The sequence below is a fragment of the Delphinapterus leucas genome, chromosome 18 (genome assembly GCF_059928025.1).
Source record: "Delphinapterus leucas isolate spDelLeu-1000000601 "Yukka" chromosome 18, BTC_Dleu_Yukka2, whole genome shotgun sequence".
Taxonomy (NCBI): domain Eukaryota; kingdom Metazoa; phylum Chordata; class Mammalia; order Artiodactyla; family Monodontidae; genus Delphinapterus; species Delphinapterus leucas.
The window spans coordinates 28,529,863-28,552,043 of record NC_143146.1 but is presented as its reverse complement, the minus strand read 5'-3'; the positions used below and the strand labels follow the sequence as shown (position 1 = coordinate 28,552,043).

General features: G+C 39.6%; 1 protein-coding gene across 28 annotated transcripts in view; it reads left to right on the top strand.

Moving 5' to 3' along the window:
- Positions 1-7,622: 7,622 nt before the first annotated feature.
- Positions 7,623-22,181, top strand: part of SCEL (sciellin) — a 140,268-nt gene continuing 125,709 nt past the window's right edge. For 4 of the 28 annotated variants that reach the window (XM_089899244.1, XM_089899253.1, XM_089899246.1 and 1 more), the window contains exon 1: positions 8,160-8,435. The gene's annotated coding sequence lies outside the window, so the exon portion shown is untranslated. Of the gene's footprint in view, positions 7,767-8,145; positions 8,436-17,274; positions 21,377-22,181 lie in introns of those variants that run through there. The other 24 variants (XM_089899247.1, XM_089899257.1, XM_089899248.1 and 21 more) reach the window with 18 other exon arrangements.

Below are 22,181 nucleotides of genomic sequence, written 5' to 3'. Positions count from 1 at the left end.
TTACCAAATTCATTGATTAGCTCTAGTAGTTTTCTGGTAGCATCTTTAGGATTCTCTATGTATAGTATCATGTCATCTGCAAACAGTGACAGCTTTACTTCTTCTTTTCTGATTTGGATTCCTTTTATTTCCTTTTCTTCTCTGATTGCTGTGGCTAAAACTTCCAAAACTATGTTGAATAAGAGTGGTGAGAGTGGGCAACCTTGTCTTGCTCCTGATCTTAGTGGAAATGCTTTCAGTTTTTCACCATTGAGGATGATGTTTGCTGTGGGCTTGTCATATATGGCCTTTATTATGTTGAGGTAAGTTCCCTCTATGCCTACTTTCTGCAGGGTTTTTATCATAAATGGGTGTTGAATTTTGTCGAAAGCTTTCTCTGCATCTATTGAGATGATCATATGGTTTTTCTCCTTCAATTTGTTAATATGGTTTATCACATTGATAGATTTGCATATATTGAAGAATCCTTGCATTCCTGGAATAAACCCCACTTTATCATGGTGTATGATCCTTTTAATGTGCTGTTGGATTCTGTTTGCTAGTATTTTGTTGAGGATTTTTGCATCTATGTTCATCAGTGATATTGGCCTGTAGTTTTCTTTCTTTGTGACATCCTTGTCTGGTTTTGGTATCAAGGTGATGGTGGCCTCGTAGAAGGAATTTGGGAGTGTTCCTCCCTCTGCTATATTTTGGAAGAGTTCGAGAAGGATAGGTGTTAGCTCTTCTCTAAACGTTTGATAGAATTCACCTGTGAAGCCATCTGGTCCTGGGCTTTTGTTTGTTGGAAGATTTTTAATCACAGTTTCAATATCAGTGCTTGTGATTGGTCTGTTCATATTTTCTCTTTCTTCCTGATTCAGTCTTGGCAGTTTGTGCATTTCTAAGAATTTGTCCATATATTCCAGGTTGTCCATTTTATTGGCATAGAGTTGCTTGTAGTAATCTCTCATGATCTTTTGTATTTCTGCAGTGTCACTTCTCCTTTTTCATTTCTAATTCTATTAATTTGAGTATTCTCCCTTTTTTTGTTGATGAGTCTGACAACGTTGGGGTTTTTTTGTTCTTCTTTCTCTAATTGCTTTAGGTGCAATATTAGGTTGTTTATTCGAGATGTTTCCTGTTTCTTATGGTAGGATTGTATTGCTATAAACTTCCCTCTTAGAACTGCTTTTGCTGCATCCCATAGGTTTTGTGTCATCGTGTCTCCATTGTCATTTGTTTGTAGCTGTTTTTTGATTTCCTCTTTGATTTCTTCAGTGATCACTTCGTTATTAAGTAGTGTATTGTTTAGCCTCCATGTGTTTGTGTATTTTACAGATCTTTTCCTGTAATTGATATCTAGTCTCATAGCATTGTGGTTGGAAAAGATACTTGATACAATTTCATTTTTCTTAAATTTACCAAGGCTTGATTTATGACCCAAGATATGATCTATCCTGGAGAATGTTCCATGAGCACTTAAGAAAAATATGTATTCTGTTGTTTTTGAATGGAATGTCCTATAAATATCAATTAAGTCCATTCATATTTACTGTATCATTTAGAGCTTGTGTTTCCTTATTTATTTTCATTTTGGATGATCTGTCCATTGGTGAAAGTGGGGTGTTAAAGTCCCTTACTATGAATGTATTACTGTCGATTTCCCCTTTTATGGCTGTTAGTATTTGCCTTATGTATTGAGGTGCTCCTATGTTGGGTGCATAAATATTTACAATTGTTGTATCTTCTTCTTGGATCAATCCCTTGATCATTATGTAGTGTCCTTCTTTGTCTCTTCTAATAGTCTTTATTTTAAAGTCTATTTTGTCTGATATGAGAATTGCTACTCCAGCTTTCTTTTGGTTTCCATTTGCATGGAATATCTTTTTCCATCCCCTCACTTTCAGTCTGTATGTGTCTCTAGGTCTGAAGTGGGTCTCTTGTAGACAGCATATATATGGGTCTTGTTTTTGTATCCATTCAGCGAGTCTGTGTCTTTTGGTGGGAGCATTTAATCCATTTACATTTAAGGTAATTATCGATATGTATGTTCCTATAAACATTTTCTTAATTGTTTTGGGTTTGTTATTATAGGTCTTTTCCTTCTCTTATGTTTCTTGCCTAGGGAAGATTCTTTAGCATTTATTTTAAATCTGGTTTGGTGGTGCTGAACTCTCTCAGCTTTTGCTTGTCTGTAAAGGTTTTAATTTCTCCATCAAATCTGAATGAGATCCTTGCTGGGTAGCGTAATCTTGGTTGTAGATTTTTCTCCTTCATCACTTTAAATATGTCCTGCCAGTCCCTTGTGGCTTGCAGAGTTTCTGCTTTAAGATCAGCTGTTAACCTTATGGGGATTCCCTTGTGTGTTATTTGTTGTTTTTCCCTTGCTGCTTTTAATATGTTTTCTTTGTATTTAATTTTTGACAGTTTGATTAATATGTGTCTTGGTGTGTTTCTCCTTGGATTTATCCTGTATGGGGCTCTCTGTGCTTCCTGGACTTGATTAACTATTTCCTTTCCCATATTAGGGAAGTTTTCAACTATAATCTCTTCAAATATTTTCTCAGTCCCTCTCTTTTTCTCTTTTTCTTCTGGAACCCCTATAATTCGAATGTTGGTGCATTTAATGTTGTCCCACAGGTCTCTGAGACTGTCCTCAGTTCTTTTCATTCTTTTTTCTTTTTTCTGCTCTGCAGTAGTTATTTCCACTATTTTATCTTCCAGGTCACTTATCCATTCTTCTGACTCTGTTTTTCTGCTATTGATCCCTTCTAGAGTATTTTTAATTTCATTTATTGTGTTGTTCATCATTGCTTGTTTCATCTTTAGTTCTTCTAGGTCCTTGTTAAATGTTTCTTGCATTTTCTCTATTCTATTTCCAAGATTTTGAATCATCTTTACTATCATTATTCTGAATTCTTTTTCAGGTAGACTGCCTATTTCTTCTTCATTTGTTAGGTCTGGTGGGTTTTTATCTTGCTCCTTCATTTGCTGTGTGTTTTTCTGTCTTCTCATTTTGCATATCTTACTGTGTTTAGGGTCTCCTTTTTGCAGGCTGCAGGTTCATAGTTCCCGTTGTTTTTGGTGCCTGTCCCAAGCAGCTAAAGTTGGTTCAGTGGGTTGTGTAGGCTTCCTGGTGGAGGGGACTAGTGCCTGTGTTCTAGTGGATGAGGCTGGATCTTGTCTTTCTGGTGGGCAGGTTCACGTCTGGTGGTGTGTTTTGGAGTGTCTGTGGGCTTATTATGATTTTAGGCAGCATCTCTGCTAATGGGTGGGGTTTTGTTCCTGTCTTGTTAGTTGTTTGGCATAGGGTGTCCAGCACTGTAGCTTGCTGGTCGTTGAGTGAAGCTGGGTGTTGGTGTTGAGATGGAGCTCTCTGGGAGATTTTCGCCATTTGATATTACGTGGAGCTGGGAGGTCTCTTGTGTAGCAATGTCCTGAAGTTGGCTCTCCCACCTCAGAGGCATAGCACTGACTCCTGGCTGTAGCACCAAGAGCCTTTCATCCACACGGCCAGGAAGGCAAACGGAAAGTACACAGGGTGGAAGAAGAATTGCAGCAAAGCCTTTGTCATATGATAGTGACTTCGCGGGCTCGCCGGGCGTGAGGGCATGTTTCTGGCTCACCCTCAGTGGCCAGTCAGGGGCTCTCTATGGGAAAGTGGAGAGAGAGGAGCTCGCGGAGCCGCTCTGCCTCCGCTTCACTGTACACTGCTCCACATACAGTACGTGCAGCCTGATGTGGACCATTTTTAAGGTCTTTATTGAAATTTGTTACAATATTGCTTCTGTTTTGGTTTTTTGCCGTGAGGCATGTGGGATCTTAGCTCCCTGACCAGGAACCGAACCTGCACCCCCTACATTGGAAGGTGAAGTCTTAACTGCTGGACCACTGGTCTGCTAGGGAAACCCCTATATGACATTTTTAAAAAGGCAAAACCACGTAGACCAGGGGTCCCCAACCTCTGGTACCGCTCTGCAGCCCATTAGGAACCTGGCTGTGCAGCCGGAGGCAGGCAGCAGGTGAGCAAGCAAAGCTTCCTCTGCTGCTCCCCCATCGCTGGCATTACTGCCTGAGCCACCCCCCATCCTGGTCTGTGGACAGATTGTCTTCCACCAAGCCGGTCCCTGGTGCCAAAGAGATTGGGGGCCACTGACATAGACGGCAAAAGGGTCAGTGGTTTCCAGGGGTTGTGGGGAAGGAGGGATGATTAGGTTGAGAACAGAGGAATTTTAGGGCAGTGAAACTATTCTGTATGATAGTAATGGTGGCTACCTGTCATTATACATTCATCAAAACCCATAAAATGTTCAGCACCAAGAGTGATGTGCTAATGTAAATTACAGACTTTGAATGATGATGATGTGTCAGTATAGGTTCATCGATTATAGGTTCATCCCCCACACTGGTGAGGGATGTTGATAAATAGGGGAAGCTGTGTATCTGGGGGAAGGTGGTATATGTTTTTTTTCTGTACCTTCCTCTCAATTTTGCTGTGACCCTAAAACTGCTCTAAAAGTAGTCTATTTGAAAGGAAAAAAGAAAAGAAAACTGGTGAGCTAGATTTACACCATCAATAAAGGACCTAGATTCTGTAGCAACTGCTGGCCATTCTCCTGTCTGATATTTTGATCTAACACATGTGGGCTGTGGTTTATTATTTTTGATGCTATGAGTGATACAAGCGCCTACATACATGCGTATATATACACATTTCCTGCTAAAAGCCATTGTACTTTTCTGTCACCTGTTATTCAGGGCTCAGACCTGCTGTAAATTTAGCACACCCTGTAATCCAGCCATGGTCTCTTGGGTAAAGTGCCTATCTCCTTTCTGGCACTTTGGAGAGACAGTGGACCTTCATATCCAAGAATGTGGGATCTGCAGTCAGCCTGCCTATATTGGAATTCTGGACATGTCTAATTCCCAACTGTGTGATCTTAGGCTTTTGTTTTCTGCTCTCTATCATGACCTAACAGCAGTTTCAATGGTTCCTATAGTGTAAGGTTTTTGTGAGGATTAAATGAAATAACATACATAAAGCACTAAGCAATGACTGGCCCACACTTAAACCACTGTCGTTGTTGCTTTTATTAGCATCAGCCTTGCCTAGTCTCTTCTGGTTTCTCTGGGCAAGGGTAGTTGCCTGTTGGAGCATGAAGAAGAGTCAGAAAGCCTCAGGAACTCAGGGCTGAGCCCTCCTGGTTCCTCATGAAATTGTCTATAGAGTTCAGGTATGGAGTCCTGATCTCTTCACTGCGGCCTGTCCAGGTGGTAAAGAGACTGACCTCATCCATCTCCCTGCAGCAAGAAAGACGTGGACCTGAGGATGAAGTGATTGCTCATAGTGAATAGTGGATCTGCAGAGATGATGGAACACAGGCTCCCGTGGGGTCTCTCCTGGGCTCTTTGTGGGTCTGCATCATGCTGGCACCATCAGTGCGTATTAAGCAACGCACCCGCTCTTGCAGCACTGGCAGTAAGGCAGTAACTCATTAATTCTGGCATCTGTCTACTCCCAGACAAAGAGAAATTGGTTCTGTAATTAGCACTCTACTGTTACCGCTTTTGTTTCAACATGTACATAACATTTATTTTCTCCATCTGGGAGAAAAGTGGGGAGCCCTCTGTCTTTCAACCTCTCAAAGTCCCTGCATGACAGATTAGAGAGCTTTGAGATGCTGATTTGTCCTGTTTGTATTTTTTTGCATTTTCAGCATCACTTTTTGAATCTCTCTGGGATGAGGAGGTATCTTAGTCTGTTTAGGCTGCTATAACAAAATTACACAGACAAGGCAATTTATAAACAACAGGAATTTGGTTCTCCCAGTTCTGGATGCTGGGAAGTCTGAGATGAGGCTGCCAGCATGGTTGGGTGAGGCTCCTCTTCCTGGTTCATAGCCTGCGTCTTCTCACTGTGTCCTTACGTGGTGGAAGGAGCTAGAAAGCTCGGGGGGGGGGGGGGCTCTTTTATAAGAACAATAATCCCGTTTATGAAGGCTCCACACTCATGACCTAAGCACTTCCCAAAGGCCCCACTTCCCAACACCATCATCTTTCTTTGCAGGTTAGGATTTCACATAACAGTCTTGAGGGAGCACAAACATTCAGACTGTATAACAGGAAATAACAGTCTTTTAATGGCAATTCTTAAATGAATGTATGACAAGTTCTTAGAACAATGCCTGGCACATGAACAGTGCTATATAAGTATTTGCTATTTTCATTATTATGTGGTAATAAGTGCTCGTTTCTGGCTGGTTGTTTCATTGGATACAACACAGAGAAAAAGCACTGTCCTGTTTGGGGAGATAGGTTCAGCAAACCCTCCCCCATCTGAGGCCTGTGGCACACATTGCTAATCAATCGCGGCTCTCTCCTGTGCAAGTTCAAAGTTGCCTTACAAACCTCATCATGTCCCCCCAGGCAGCCAGTGTCAAGCAGTTGGCATTGGCACCCACGATAAAACATTCGCCATCACAGCCTAGGAGCTTACATTCTAAAGAGACCTCAAGAACTCCGCCACTCCCAGTGAAATAGGCGTGGTAAAGCCAAGTTATTCTAAGTGTGCTCAAGACTCCCCAGCTCCAGGCCTGAGTGAAACTAAGGCCAAACCTATTTGGCCACCTCCACCCCCGTGCACATTCTTGATTGACCTCTTTGAACTCTGAGATTCTTAGTTTTCAGCAGTCTTTTGGCTGAATGTCTGTTTAGCAATGAGGAGGTCTGAATTTTGCCCAAGTGTTTAGAATTAGCCCTTTTTTGAATCAAAGATTTAGTTCTAAATGGAAAGACACTGACATGGCTTAGTGGTATGTGTTCCAGTATATAAAATAAAAGAAACCCTCAATTCCATGCAGAAATAATTGTTTGGAAGCTCAAAAGGTTTAGATGTATTTTGGGCAGTATATTTTTCTTAATTGCAAAGTAGAAAATTTTTTTCTGGTTCTATATTTTATGAAGGATGAAAACATACATTTAAGCCTTCTATAATATGTTTAATATAAGTTACTACTTGTCCCTACAAGCTAGCTCTGAAACTGTTTTAGCCCTTCATTCAGCTAAATGAATGCTGAATGATCCTGAATACTTCTAATTTACTTATTTTTTGAGATGAGACAAGTCACATCTTGGTTTTTCAACTTTCTCATCTGTAATATTAATATCCAACCTCAGTCCAACCGACATTTATGGGCATCACAGAAATTTAAAACGTATTTCTAAAATATCTTGCACACATATAATTCTATGAAAGCACTGAATAAACATATATATATATATATATATATATATATACACACTACTTTTAGAGAACATTTTCCATTTTAGATTTTCAAATTCCTCAGCCCAGAATAAGGGCACATTAAGAAAGGGATGTCCCAATCCATGACTGCATCCTGCAATTGCCTGAACCCTCTAATCTGAATGTTTCTACATCTTCTTATAGCCCCTTCTATGACTATAGCTTAGCTGGACTGTGGTTTTTCAGGAGCTGTCTTGAAATGGGGAGGATTTAATGGTTAATTATTGGTGTGACAGATGAATAAAGATGACCCAGGAAATTCTAATGACTCACTCCTCTCAGCAACGTTCCAGATTCACTAAGCTTCTTTAAAGCCTCCCTGGCTGCCACGGAAGGTACATTTCAGAACCTGTAATAGGAACCTGCACCTAGCGTGGCTTTTCTGCACTGTTCCTTCCTCACCAGAAGCAGGTGTTGACACTGGAGTCTACTGCTGCCCTCAGATGTGAAAGAAGTTTCCAGCATCCTTTTCACATTTTTATAGGTGATGAAATCACAAAAAGCTCAAAATTCTTATATTTCAGGATGTACTTTTCCTTTGATAGTTTTACCAGAATTCCATGTGTAGAATTTGTGTAATAGATTCCTTTCATATTTCCTGATCTCAGAGCTCCAAAGGACTTTTCTCTCCTAAGGATCTTGATCCCTACCAGCAGTACATTTCCTGTGTGTGTATCTGGGCCCCAGCCTTCCAGGCACCATGGGCAGATAGAGATTCCTCCTACCTTAAGTTTTGTGTTTTGTTTTTTAAAAGAGAATCCAAAATAGGTTGGATACTGTGGCACCTCGTGAGGGATAGAGTTGTGGGTATTGTTGATGTCAATTAAAAGGGTGATAACAGGAGTACATATTTTTGGTCTACCAAGGCCATAAATTACACAAAGAATTCACCAAACACAGCAGGTCCATGAGTGGGCTGTTTTAATTGAATTGGTATTTGTACAAGGTGACACCCTCTTTTACACCACCCATCTCCTCCCTGTGTGACTCAGCCACTGAGGGAGAAGCCTCTGATCTGTTCATTAACACAGGCAGGTGGAGGTGGAAACTGCACTCAGTAAACTCCAGGTACCCATTAGTTTCAGCTGGATCCACCTAGGGAATCACTGCAGGCTGTTTAGACAAAAAGTCCCGGTTTATCTGCTCAAGAAAGGTAAGTTGAATTATATTTGCAAATGTAAATATCTCTGCTTTATTGCATAACTTTCCCTGTTTTCTTTGCAAGTGATTAAAACTAGAACTTTCTGTCTTTTTTCCAGTGAAATTTTAACAGCTTCCAATGGGCTGTTCTACTTGTCAACAGTTCTGCTGCTCCTTGTTGTGATTTTAGATGGCATTGCTTTTAAATTCTCCACAATTTTACACATTTCCGGGCAGTAGAGAAATGAAAGCCTATTTGAGTTTCCACGTAGGAGCTGTCAGCTGGTGAATCTGGTCACACATAAGGATAGCAAATTCTTTAAATCGAGAGACCAGCACTCACCGGTCTACTTTCTCAAGTGACTATAAAAACATTTTTAAAAGGAGCTCCCTGTCTTCACAGATGATGCCTTTACTGAAATGGTGAACTCTACTCTTTTATAGATAAGAAGTCTTTGTTTTTGTTGCCTGCTGAAAGCACTGCAAGTCACTGAGCTGTGAGAGAGAGATGCCCAGTCCTCCACCCTATCTTCCCCAAATAAGAAAATCATGTTTCTTGAGTGAATATACCAAGGAGTAAAGCAGGGCAGGGCTAACTGAGGGTGTGCAGTTTCCCACAGGGATGCGTGTGCATTTGACCAACTTTGCTATGTTATATCCTGAGTTCTAACCTACATATTGATTAATGTACAGGGGGGCAATTTTCAACCTCTATTCATATCCTAGTCCTGAAAATCCAGTTTTGGAAGCCCTTTGATAAGAACAGAAAAGTTATTTTAAGCAGGCTTTCCTTTATGATTAACAGCTAAGCTGACTTATCTGACCTGTGTTTTTTCTCTACCATTTGCATCTGAGATGCAGAGCTGTGGGAATCGAACCCAGGAGCTACTCACACTTGCAACCAGCACTCTCTGTCCTCCAGAAAGGCGCTTCCCACAGTGTACCTGGCTCTGCTTTCAATTCTAGAGCTTTCATTGCTTCCCATTGCTGAGCAGGTCATGTGCTGTCTCGGAGGCTTTTAGAGCTCAGTTCCCAAAGGTTACTGAGGAATTTTATAATAATTTGGCTTTCAAACATTTATAGTAATCAGAAAACTAAATTATACCATTTGTGGATTATAATTTTACTTGTCATAAAATGTGATCAAATTTAAAACCAGCTTTCTCTTCCACAGTTTATAATGCAGAAATGGTCTTTCTGATATTTGCTGTATTCCAGAATTAAAGTATTGGGAAAATCAATTTGAGAAATCTGTGATATTACATCAGTAAAATTTTTGGTAAAACATTTGCTTGATTCTAAATGTCAGGTAGACAGAGAATGCAGATAAAGGCCAGGATTTTTATTAAACTTTTAGCTTCATGTAGATTAAAAGGGTTAAAATTTAGGGTAGCTTCAGCTTACCTAAATTTTCAGTTAGAATGGAGCATAGACTCATCTAGTCTAACTCACTAATTTTCTAGGTGAGGACAACAAAACATATACATGTTAAGCAACTTGCCAGGATGATAGAACCAGATGAGGAGCTACATCACCTGATTTTGGTCTTTTACTGAATTTTCTCAATGATTTTTCAAACTTCTTTCACGTAAAATATGTGTTAGCAATAAATGAGGTTCCCTCTGGGTTTACAAAAGAACTAGAAATGATCCCGAAATAAGAATTTCCTTATCCAGTAATAATTGAGAATGTTATTACAGTGCGTATAGAATGACTATGACATGAAGAGATACATTTTAAATTTGTAGTTTGTGGAGTCAGTCTTGTTATTTATTATATTCCTAGTTTTTAACCTCAGGAGCAGTCAGCCCCTTTGTAGGAAGGCGAGGTGGTGTATGTGTAAGTTGTAGATTGTAGGGTGTGAGACATTCAATCGGAGACAGCCTCACCTTGGCTACCAGTCCGTAGGGGCTGCTTACTGGCTGTCTCCTCTATCCACTGGAATGTTGACTGAAACAGCTAGTGATTCATTTTCCTGGAGACTTTGCAAACAAAGCAAAGAGGAGATGTTTTGAACAACGAAACTCAGACTGTGGAATGAGCTGCATATAATTCACTAGGCAGTCAACTTAAGCAAACATGATTTAACTGATAGTGTCCCTATGATTCGGGCGTTAACTCTAAGCATTCTTTAAGAGTGATGTGATAGAATCCTTGGCCAGACAGTGGTCCAGGGGAAAGCTTTGTTGGTCCCACACAGTTTGTCTTCTGACATTATCCTGTTCCTAGGCTATTTGTTGATCATGTTTCCTTTTCTCTTGCTGAGAACTTTGAAATAAGGGTTTTATGTATTAATTACTGGATATTTGTCTGCAGTTGCTTGAACTTTACTTTTTAATCAAAAGTCTTTATCAAATATATTTCTTAAGGGTTTCTAGTTTACCATTGTAAAAATCCATGTGATTTTAGAATTTGGGAAAGGCCCTTCCTCAAATGCATGCTTTGTCAAATCACAGCTGCATTTATTAGATTTGCATTTTATGTTGGTTGCTAAATTTTTAAAGATATGAATCATCCTTTTGTTGTGATGATTAATTGGAAGAGTGCTTTTTATAGGTATCCATTAAACAACAACTGGCTTACTTTTAGTTCTGAATACTCATTGTAATTGTATACTTGAGAGCTCTAAGCATCTAAATAATTCATTCTGTGTTTCTAGACCCAAGTTTCCCTGACCTAAAATGTGATTGTTTCCTTTGTATAGAACCTTCTGGGAGAAAGTAATGAACTATATAGACCATGCTTTTTTAACCAAAATACACACATCCCAGGAGACTGTGGCAGTATTCCAGAGAATGCTCAGAAGCCACAGGGTATGCATGGTACCTCTACACTGAGAGTTAATTTTAAATATTTCAGAGAAAACTGCCCCCCTACAGCCTACCCTCCTCTGCCCTCTTTCCCAGTGTTCTCCCTTTTGTCATTAGGTAAATATTTGAAAGGAATCCATATAGAAAAAACTATAGGAGGCTGGAATCCAGATAGACTTGGATATAATTATGACCCCCAATTTGACCAAATGTCACTTGTATGATCATACTTATCTCACAGAACCAGCAAATAAAAAGAAAATTTAGGATTCCTACTGAATTATACATATATATATAATAACATAATATGACATATGTTACCATTTCTTTTACAATAGTGCAAAGAGATGTAAAACATCAAGAAAAAAATTTCCATAAGAAAACTGTGGGACCTAGATTAAGAAAATCACAGACGTTTACTATAAGACCTAAAGACTTTCTTGAGCAAAAGCTTCTTTGAGTACTATTCCTAGATGGACAGATTGAATATCATCAATGTCAGCTCTTCCCAAACTATTTTATAGTATTAATGCAATTCCAATCAAAAGTTCTTATAGAATATTTGTTTTGAAACCAGAGAAAATAATTTTAAAGTTTATCTTAAAGAAATGAATAAGTTAGAATAGCTGATAGAATTTCTACAAGAGAAATTAATGAAGGGTGCTTTCATTAGATATTAAAATGTATTAGAAAAAGACAATAACTAAAATAGTTTGTTTCTATTGCAAGAAACTAAAGGCGGATCTATGGAACAGAAGAGACAGCCATGAAGCACATTCTAGAATATATAAGATTTCTTTATGTGACAAAGGAAAAATCATATATCAATGGGAAAGGGATTCCACCATTACTAAAGTAAATCCATATGGATTAGAGTTTCCATGTAACAATAAAATACATTTTTTAAACTTAGAAGAAAACATGTAAATATTTATTAATCTCATTTGTCCAACAAATGTTCCTCTAGAGCTTATTATGTGCCAGATATAATAATAATATTTGGAAATACAACTGTAGAGAAGACGGTCTTGGTTACAACCCTCAAGATTTACGATGTGTCTGTGTCTGTGTGTGTGTGTGTTGGGGATGGAAAAAAACTTCAGCCACACAAAAGGCAGTTTGTATTGTACCGTTGTTACAGAGAGGTACTCTTTGCTATCTGAACACTTCGTAGGGCTCAGCCTGGGGAGGTGGAGGTGAAGACAGGTTGTGATGGTATCACTGAATGCATCCAGGAGGATATGTAATGAGTGACCTGAAAAATGCATGTGAGTCTTTCCTGAAAGGAGAGTAAGGGTGAGAGGAGGCTCAGAAAGAAGAATGCTTTAGGCATAAAGCGTAGAGTGAGCAGCAGCCTAAAGGTGATGAAAAGGATGGAGCCCTCAGGAATTGGAATGACTTAGTCTAGCTGAAGCTAGAGTTTGAGTGAGGCATGGGGAGTGGGGAGAAAGGAGGCAGGCGGGTATGGATTTGTAAGTTTTAATAACAATTTGGATTTTATCCTGACAGAAATGAAGGGCCATTGAAGAGTTTTAAGCAAGGTGGTCACTACTTTGACACTCTTGAGAATGGATTGGGAGAGTAAGTCTAGAGCTTGGGAATATAGGTAGGAAGCTGTTAAAATAGTAAGCAGATTATGGCAGCTTGAGTTGGTAGTTTGAATATGGACAGAAAGACAATCAAGAGTGATGTAGGAGCAGAGTTGTGGGACTTGGTGATTGCTTGGATTTTGAAGTCAGAAAGAAGTTTCATGGATGGTCTACATGGATTTCTAAGGAGTGAAAGAATTAATAAGGGGAAAGAAGAGAATTACAAAATTGGAAGCTGCTGATCAAAAAAAAAATCAGAGTCAGATGCTAAGTGAAAACTGGGAGAGTAAAAATAAATATTTCTGATATATAAAGAAAGTAAGGAAACAATAAGAAATCCATAATATTAATCAATGGATAATTCACAAAATAAGAAATAAAATAACCAATAAAATTATAAAAATATGCACTTGAGCCAAAATGATTCCACTTTCATCTATTAAATCATTAAAGAGACTAATAAATGATAATTCTAAATGCTGGCCAATGTGTGGACATTCGTAAGCTGCTGGTGGATTATAAACTGGTATAAGGTTTATGGAAATAGAATTGACGATAGAGACCAAGAACATTTTAGAAGTTACACCCCTTGGCAAGTAATTTCACTTCTAAGGATCCATCAGAGATGGATGAAAATAATTAGGATGTGGTTTTGTTGGAAAAAACCAAGGAATTATGTTATACTGATAGGCCCATAAGATGAAATATTTTGTAGTTGCAAAAGAAATAATTATTTAAATATTTTTAAATGGCATTGAGAAATGTGTATCAGTAGGCTCTAGTAGGCATAATAATAATGATAATAATAAGCAACCCTGGAAGAAAATAACAGTGATTGATGAAAGGTGTCTGAGTTTTTCCTTCTTTGTGCTTTCTATATTTTTCACATTTTCTATTGAGCATAATATAAGGAGAAAGATTTTACTGTGTAAAATTGGGACAAAGAGTGACATGACATGAGCTGCAGCGAATATGAAATATGATGACTTAAGGTAACAGAGTTTTGGTTCATAATCCGTGGTCAAAATTTGGGCTTTTACTCATTTAACAAATGTTTTCAGCTAGAACTAAAAATAGTCCATAAGAGGTTCAAGGAATAAGTAATTTTTATTACATAGCATTTTTATTAATGAATATTAGACCAGTGTCTTTAATAAAATGAAATTGATCATTGTCCCAGAGAGACATGCTCTTCATGCTAAAACTTGACATTATCTATCATTCTGCAGAAAAGATTGGTGGTGGAAACAAGGGCAAGTGAGGGCTCTTCATGCTAAAACTTGACATTATCTATCATTCTGCAGAAAAGATTGGTGGTGGAAACAAGGGCAAGTGAGGGCTAATGCTAAAACCGAGAACAAACAGTAAGAACATTTTATGGTCGATGGTTATCGGACTCAAAATTCATAGCATATAGACAACTCTCTGGCGACAAGATTTTATTTGTGCTACATTCTAAACTGTTTCACCATCAGTAAACAAGTTTTCTAATGCTAAGTGGAGACTGGGAGGCTGTGTGACTAAAGAAATAGCAAATTTCTAACCATCACAGCAGGATAAGTGAGTCTTTCCCAGCCCAATAAGTATTGGATTTCCTTATACACTGTGTATGAAGGCTAAAAATAGTCCATTAATTTAAATGCATTTGTTAACGTTTACACTGTGAGGCCCCGTTTATTTTATCCTTACTTAATATTTCATGTTCTTTTAGGTGATAATTAATTGTTTGGTGGTTTGTTGTATTTACCTTACAGAAGATAATGCTGCTGTTTATTGACCTGTGATTATAGAGCCTCTCTTATTCTTCTATTGAAAATGGTTTAATAGCATAAGTCCTTTTTCAGTTTCTAGAATTTTTTCCCTGTTACCAGTGATTTCTGGGAAACAAGTACTAGTAGGTATTATTGAACCATGAAGACCTTTTCATATACGAAAGTGAATACCACCAAGCTACATGTGTCATTCTAGACATTTTTGCTGTATTTATTTCCTTATTCTATGTTTGCTTTTTTATACTTTCTATCACTATAGAGGTTTCTCTTAGGTAACTATTCATATTTGGTCTTTTCCATAAAGATATCAATTTAGATAAGTCTTTTAGAAGCTTGATAAATTAACTGGGAGATTTTGGAGCCATTAAAGTATCCAACTATTACTCTGTGCTGATCTCATGATACTTTGGTAAAATGATCAGAGAAAGTCTGCTCCAAATCTCAATCTTGGTTGATATCCATCACAGATTTCTATTGCAAAGGAAATGTCATTCTTCTCACCCTTTCTTTTAACCTGGTAACTTTCTACCTGTTGAACCCTTTTTGTTTCCTGGGCTTCTGGGACAGGAACTTTGATGTCGGGTTGATTTGGGCTGGAATCCCAACTGCTCACTGGCTGTGTAGCCTTAGGCAAACTACTCATCCTAAAACCTCTTTCCAGAAAGAACTAATTTTACCCACTGTCCACATTTCCAACTCCGTCCCTACCTTCTGAAAAAGGACTCTGACGTCATTGAAATCATTCATTATAAAGTTTCACTTAGGTATAGAAGGAGGATAATCATAGTATCAGCCTTAAGGCATTATGTGGGTCTTAAATGTGACAATACATGCAAAATCTTAGCTCAATATGGCTAACACTATCACACGACCAAATACCAGCAGTGAATTCTTTTCGCTGGTTTTTTCTCTTTTTTCTCTCATCCTCTATTTTGTTATCCTATTTTCTTCTCTGCATTTTTTCTCTTCTGTCTTACTCTTCCTATTCTCTTTCATCTCTGCACCACCTCATTCCAGTTTCTTTGCTCACACAATCTTTCTTAAGGAGAGTTAGCAGGGAGTGGTAATATGTAGCACTTATTAGGTAAGTTGAGAGACATTTTGTCCTTGGGTGGGAAGGGGAAGAGTGAGATCCACAAAGTCCTTTTTTTTTTTTTTTTTTAATTTTTATTGAAGTATAGTTGATTTACAATGTTGTGTTAGTTTCTGGTATACAGCAAAGTGATTCAGTTATACACACACACACGCACACACATATACATATTCTTTTCCATTATGGCTTATTACAGCATATTGAATATAGTTCCATGTGCTAAACATAGGACCTTGTAAAAAATAAAATAGATAAACAAGGTCCACAAAGTCTTTTTGTCAAGAGGACCCAAAAGATGAAGAAGACTGCAGCTTAGTTGGGACAGGAAGAGCTGGGGCTGACTGGCTAGAGGAGCAGAAGATTACCTAATGGACCTAAGTGCTCTTGGGGAAGTGCTGTTATTCAAAATAGAAATTGAGAAGGACATAGGGAGACGAAGAGGATCTGAACAGGGATACATTTAAGAAATAGGAGATGTTTGATAGTTTCAAATGCATCCAAAGAACACCATGAAACTTGACTGGTTTTGTGATTCAGAATTTAAAGAGAGTAATTTCATCTAAAACCTAAAGACATGTCTTTGGGCAGAGGCTGTAGGCATTGGGTAAAAACTAGCACTTTCTGGTGGTTGGCCACAAAGAGGAAATGAAAGAGGGGCCAGAAGTTGAAAAGGTTTTTTTTTTTTCCTGTTTCTATACTGACTTCTGACATCATGATTTTACATCAGAGTTTTCAACTTATGAATTTGGGGCTTTAAAAGGGAAAGGTTTTTGTAGTTCCCAGCATAATAGGGACATATCTTTTTATACATCTTTCCTTACAGTATTATACATTTAAAATATAATTTCTGGGCTTCCCTGGTGGCGCAGTGGTTGAGAGTCCGCCTGCCAATGCAGGGGACACGGGTTCGTGCCCCGGTCCGGGAAGATCCCACATGCCGCGTAGCGGCTGGGCCTGTGAGCCATGGCCGCTGAGCCTGCGCGTCCGGAGCCTGTGCTCCGCAACGGGAGAGGCCACAACAGTGAGAGGCCCGCGTACCACAAAAAAAATAAAATATATATATATATATATATATATATATATATATATATATATAGTTGCTGGAAAAAAATACAGTTGCTGGTGTCTGCCATTATTTGGTATATGTACCGGTAACAGCATTTTGAGGAGACCAGATGAGAGTTTCATCTTTCTCGTGAAAAGTTTAAAACTTGATTGGAAGGAAACTGAAGGACAGCACTTAGAAATAAATCTAATTGGCTGAACCGAAGCTATTAAAGTGTCATTATTTGGGTGTTGAGTAGATATGAAACTGAGGATAACCTCAGTCCCTGAAATAAGTAATTTCTTTAAAAAATAATATAAAACTGAGATTTTGCTGCATGTATTTCATGACATTACCAATTTGAAAGGTTTCTAATCTCTCATCCACTCTACAGAAGGGTATTTTTTAACAAGAGCATTATTCACAGGGACATATATTGTTGATCCATTTTTATTAACAGTATAGAAAATATCCATATATAAAAAAAGTTGGTTTATATTCTGGTCAGGATGGCAAGTGTTCCATTGCAGTAAAATTTCGGTGGAATTACAGGTTGATGAGAGTGGGGCTTGCACCTTAAATGTTTTAGATTGAAGTTTCTAGAAATGGTTCTGGGGCCACCAAATGGGCTGACATATGGAGGTGGTTAGGGTGACATGGCCAATGGGTCTTAAGAAAAAATAAGGAGCAGGTGGTGCTGAGGGACGTTGTGCAGGAGATGGAAGTGAAACCTGTAGATTTGGTGAAAAAATTTTATTTTCCCACACTATTAGTCATTTTCATTAAAAAAAATAAAACTCCTGCATACTTATTAAACTATTATCATTTGAAAATAGAATACATTATATTTTGCCATCTCATTTACCTCATGCCAGTGGACAGCATGGAGCTAGGAAAGAGTATAAAACATTATCAAGCCATCTAGTAGGGAGATAGATCCAGAGGAGTCCGGTAGGAGTAGTGCCAGGCCACTCATGGCTTCAGTGTGGCCACGGGAGGGGTGAGGCTCGAGGCTGAGCTGCCCAGGGGTGATGGAGCAGCTGTTTATTACTGCAGCTCCTTCCAGCTCCTCTCCCATTATCTTCCATCTCTCGGAACTCCGGGGCTTTTCCCTGCGTATCTGGAGTTGGCTATATGGTACTTTGACCAACATGTAGTATTGTTTGCTGAAAAGACCCTGGCATTGCAGTCATATAGACCTAATTGCAGTTCCTGACTGTCACTCCCTGTATGACCTTAGCCAGGTTATTTAATCTGAGTTTTGAATTCCTATAATTAGAGTTAATAATACTCATCTGGAAGGATTAAATAAGCTAATGAGCAGTAATCTGTGGCACGATGTGAAACAATAGTAGGAACTAAACACATGATACTTCTTGCTAGGAACATCGAACACACAGACATGTTGCAAGAAATAGTGTTTTACTAATAAAAAAAGTCACTAGTATCTTATATTTTATAGACCACCATGGGCTTTTAGACCTTCTGTTTGCTCCACGATGATCTTGTAACAGGTAGGAAGAGCATTAACCTTGAGTAACAAAAATATGAAAGAGTAATCTCATGAAGAAACTAGGTTTATTTTCCTCTTGCCAAAAGTTAAGAGATAGATCATCTCAACTTTTTGGCAGCTATTTGGGGCTATTTGGCAGCTCCATGAGGGGCCAGTCTCCTTCTAACTTCCTGCTCTGCCATTCTTAGTGTGTGACTTTAGTCCCGAGGTTAGTTCATGGTCCAAAGATGGCTGCTCTTACCTTCTGCCTGGCAGCCTACGTTCAGAGATGGAAAGGGTGAAACACAAAAAGCCTGGTTCTTCCCAGGGACTTTCATGAAAGAGGCAACGAGATAAAGCTTGGGTGTCCCAGAGAAAGCAAGTGAGTTCACTGGCAACTATCCCTAGAAAGTATCCCAGAGACACTGGGGTGGTGCCAGTGAGGTGTTTATAGGATACCTGAGGCTAGTTATTGGCAGGGAGAAAGCGGTAAGGGCCCTGAGCTTGTTTGGATGTCTTATCTTATGACTCCTTCTGGAGAATACCCGGCTACCAAAGGCATGAAAATATCGCACCCTTTAGCAGGGTGCTGGATCTGATTAGAGCCAGCCCTAAATATAAGGTAAAGAAGAGATACCTGCTTTTCTCTCTACAACTGCAGGAAGTGCTATCAATCTGGGAGTCCCTGACAGAGAGGAAAAGACGATGAGCCTTGAGCTAGAAAGCCTCAGATGGAGTCCCAACTTTCCACTCAGCAGCTTCTCGAGCCATGTCTCTGCTAAGTAGGGACTATACTCTTAGAACATAGCCTTGGAAATGAAATGAGATATATTATAATTACTATAAAATCATCTAAGGTATTATTATTGTCTGAGCTCTCCTCCTTACCCAACAGAGCCTAAAGGGGCAGCAGAAGCCTGGCTTTGGAGGAGTATTGAGGATACCAAGGAAAATCTAAAAGACAACATCCATATAGAATCCTAAATATGTCATCTTTTATGTCTGGCTTCTTTCACTTAGCATGTTTCAAGCTTCATCCATGTTGTAATATGTATCAGTGCTTCATTCTTATTTATTGCCAAGTAATATTCCATTGTATGGATCTGCCACATGTTGTGTATCCATTCATCCACTGATGGACATTTGGGTTGTTTCCACTTCTTGGCTATTTTGAATAATGCTGCTATGACCATTCGTGTATACCTTTTTGTATGGACATACGTTTATAAGCAGGGAAATATCAGGAAATACACAGAGAAGGCTGCTCTGTGAGGGTTTGTCTGCTGCAATCATTCCTTGAGAAGTTGTCCTGGTTCTCCTGCTGCCAGGCAGTGGGGGCAGAGCTCATGGGACTTCCATAGATGTCCCTCTTTCACTCTAATGCCAGGTTACTGGTCTCATCTTGCAGTGACTCATGACAAACATTACTGCTGGTTGTGGAGGAACGAGTTGGCTTTGGTTTAGAAGCCAGATTCTGCTTGTTGCCACTTTGGCAGGTTACATCCTCTCCCTGAGCTTCAGTCTGGTGTCTTATCTGAGAGGTGGAGGTAATAGCTGCTGTGCAGAGTTTATGTGAGGATGAGATAATGCCTGTGAGGTATCCAGTTGAGAGCAGGTACTATGGCAATTGGCAGTTGCCCTGGGCAGTAGGGCAATTAAAGACACAAAGGGCACAGGTCAGAGACAGGGTAACACAAAGCTCTTTGAATGACTTAGCTATTTTAGAAATGTTTAAACCACTTTTCCCATAAGCACTCTATTAGTTTGCTAGGGCTGCCAAAGCAAAGGACCACGGGCTGATTGACTTCAATAACAGAAATTTGTTGTCTCATAGGCCTGGAGGCTGGAAGTCTAAGATCAAGGTGTCATGAGTTTTGTTTTCTCCTGAGGCCTCTCTCCTCAGTTAGCAGATGGGCACCTTCTTTCTCTCTGTGTCCTCTCATGTCCTTTCCTCCATGCAGACATATCCCTGGTGTCTCTGTGTGTCCAAATTCCTCTTCTTATAAGGTCATGGGACAGATTGCATTAGACCTCACCCTAAAGGCCTCATTTTAACTTAATCACTTCTTTAAAAGCCTCGCCTCCAACTATAGTCACATTCTGAGGTACTGGGGTGTTAGGAATTTTGAGAGGGACCTAATTCAGCACATAGTAAGCACCTAGGGAGCATCTACTCTGTCCCACACACTGGAAATAGAGAAGGGACAGTCTTAAGTCTGGCTCACAGGACACTCAGTCTTTTGTGAGAGACACATAAGCAGATAATTGCAAAATGACTTTTCTCCATTGACCCTTCCCTGTGTTTCACGACTGAGCTTGCAATCTCTGCAAGTGTATCACCAGATATACACTCAGCATTCTGCCCACCTCAGAATCCCAGTTCAATCAGCTACGAACCTTCCAGGTCTTTACCAGTTCAGGAAAAGAGTTTATCAGAGCCCATTTAGAAACAGGAAGTAGGTTAGCCAAGAACCCAGAGAATCAAGGCCAGACTGAGGTGAAGTGAACAAGTAGTTCAGATTGAAGCTTGCATGCCTCTTTTCCTTCCATTTCTGCCAGAGTTTTAGGGGCCTCCAAATACAGTGAGACAGTGGCCACCCCACAATCCCTGCGTGCCCAGGACCCAAATGCAAGGCTGTTCCATCTCCTTCCCACACCTGACCACATCTCATCTTTACGCTTAATGCTTTCCAAGGTGATAGAAGCATGAAGTTAAGAATTATTGAGCACTTATTCTGTGTTGGGCAATAATCAGACACTTTACATATGTCATCGAACTTGATCCTCAAAACAGTCCCAATTCACCTCATTTTACAGATAAGGGAGCTGAACTGTAGCATCCCCAAGGTGACACAGTCAGTAAATAGCCCACTTTACATGCAGGTCTTTCTAATTTCACTAAGACCTTCAGACTCTCAGCTGGCTGCAGGTTCAGTGGATAAGGAGGGTGTGTAACTGGCAGCCCCACCAAGTAAGGGCAATTCCCCAGATGAGGTGCAGCCGTGAGCCCATAGTGCCGAGCACCAGGCTGGTAAAGTCACCAGCAGCTGCCACTCCTCACCGACTCTAGGAGCATTGATATTCTAAATGAAGATCCTAGGGAAACCATGCCTTGATCCAGAGGAATGCGTCTTTACCACTTCAAGTCCTATGGCAAGTTACTGTAGGAGATACTTTTGGACCAGAGGGTGGGAGATGGGGGCTTTAGAATCTCCACGTTATACCTATAAACTGCTGTCTGATGATACAGCTGTAAGTCTCAACAGCATTTATAGTTTAACAAAGTGATTTTTGTGTACATTATTCATTTGATCATCACAACCTTATGAAGTAGATGGCAGGTTTCATTAGCCCATTTTACAGAGATTAAGTGGTTCAATCACAGAACTTTGATGTCATAAAGCTGGACCTAGGGCTTGCTTCTGACTTGAGATGGAGGGCCCCTCCAACATTCTGTACACTGTCTGGTGGGATGAAATCTGCAAAACACATAATGCCCCACCTAGGGTGACCAGCCCAGTCCTGTTTGCCCAGGACTTTTCCAGTTTAAAAACTGCAAGTCCCACATTCAGGGAAACTCAGGGCTGACTTATCTGTTAGGCAGAAAAGGCCACACCTGGGACCCCTTTTAGGGGCCCACAAAAGGGTCCTAATTTTAACTCCTTTTAACAGTAGAAGAAAAAACGAATACTATAACAATAATGAATATGTATTAACAAAGCCAGCCTGGATTGTTATTCATCATTATACCAACACAGTCATAAAATATAATTTTTAATTTTGTATGTGTATGCATGTGTGTGCATGTGCTTGTGTGTGAAGGAAGAGGCCATCGAAAGCAAAAGTGCCTAAGACTCAGTGTCATAATGCGGCCCTGAACGCACCATCATCCCAGGCAAACTGGGAATGAGAATCACCTCAGTCCCTTAGCAGCTTGGCAGTAGCAGTTCGTCACAGC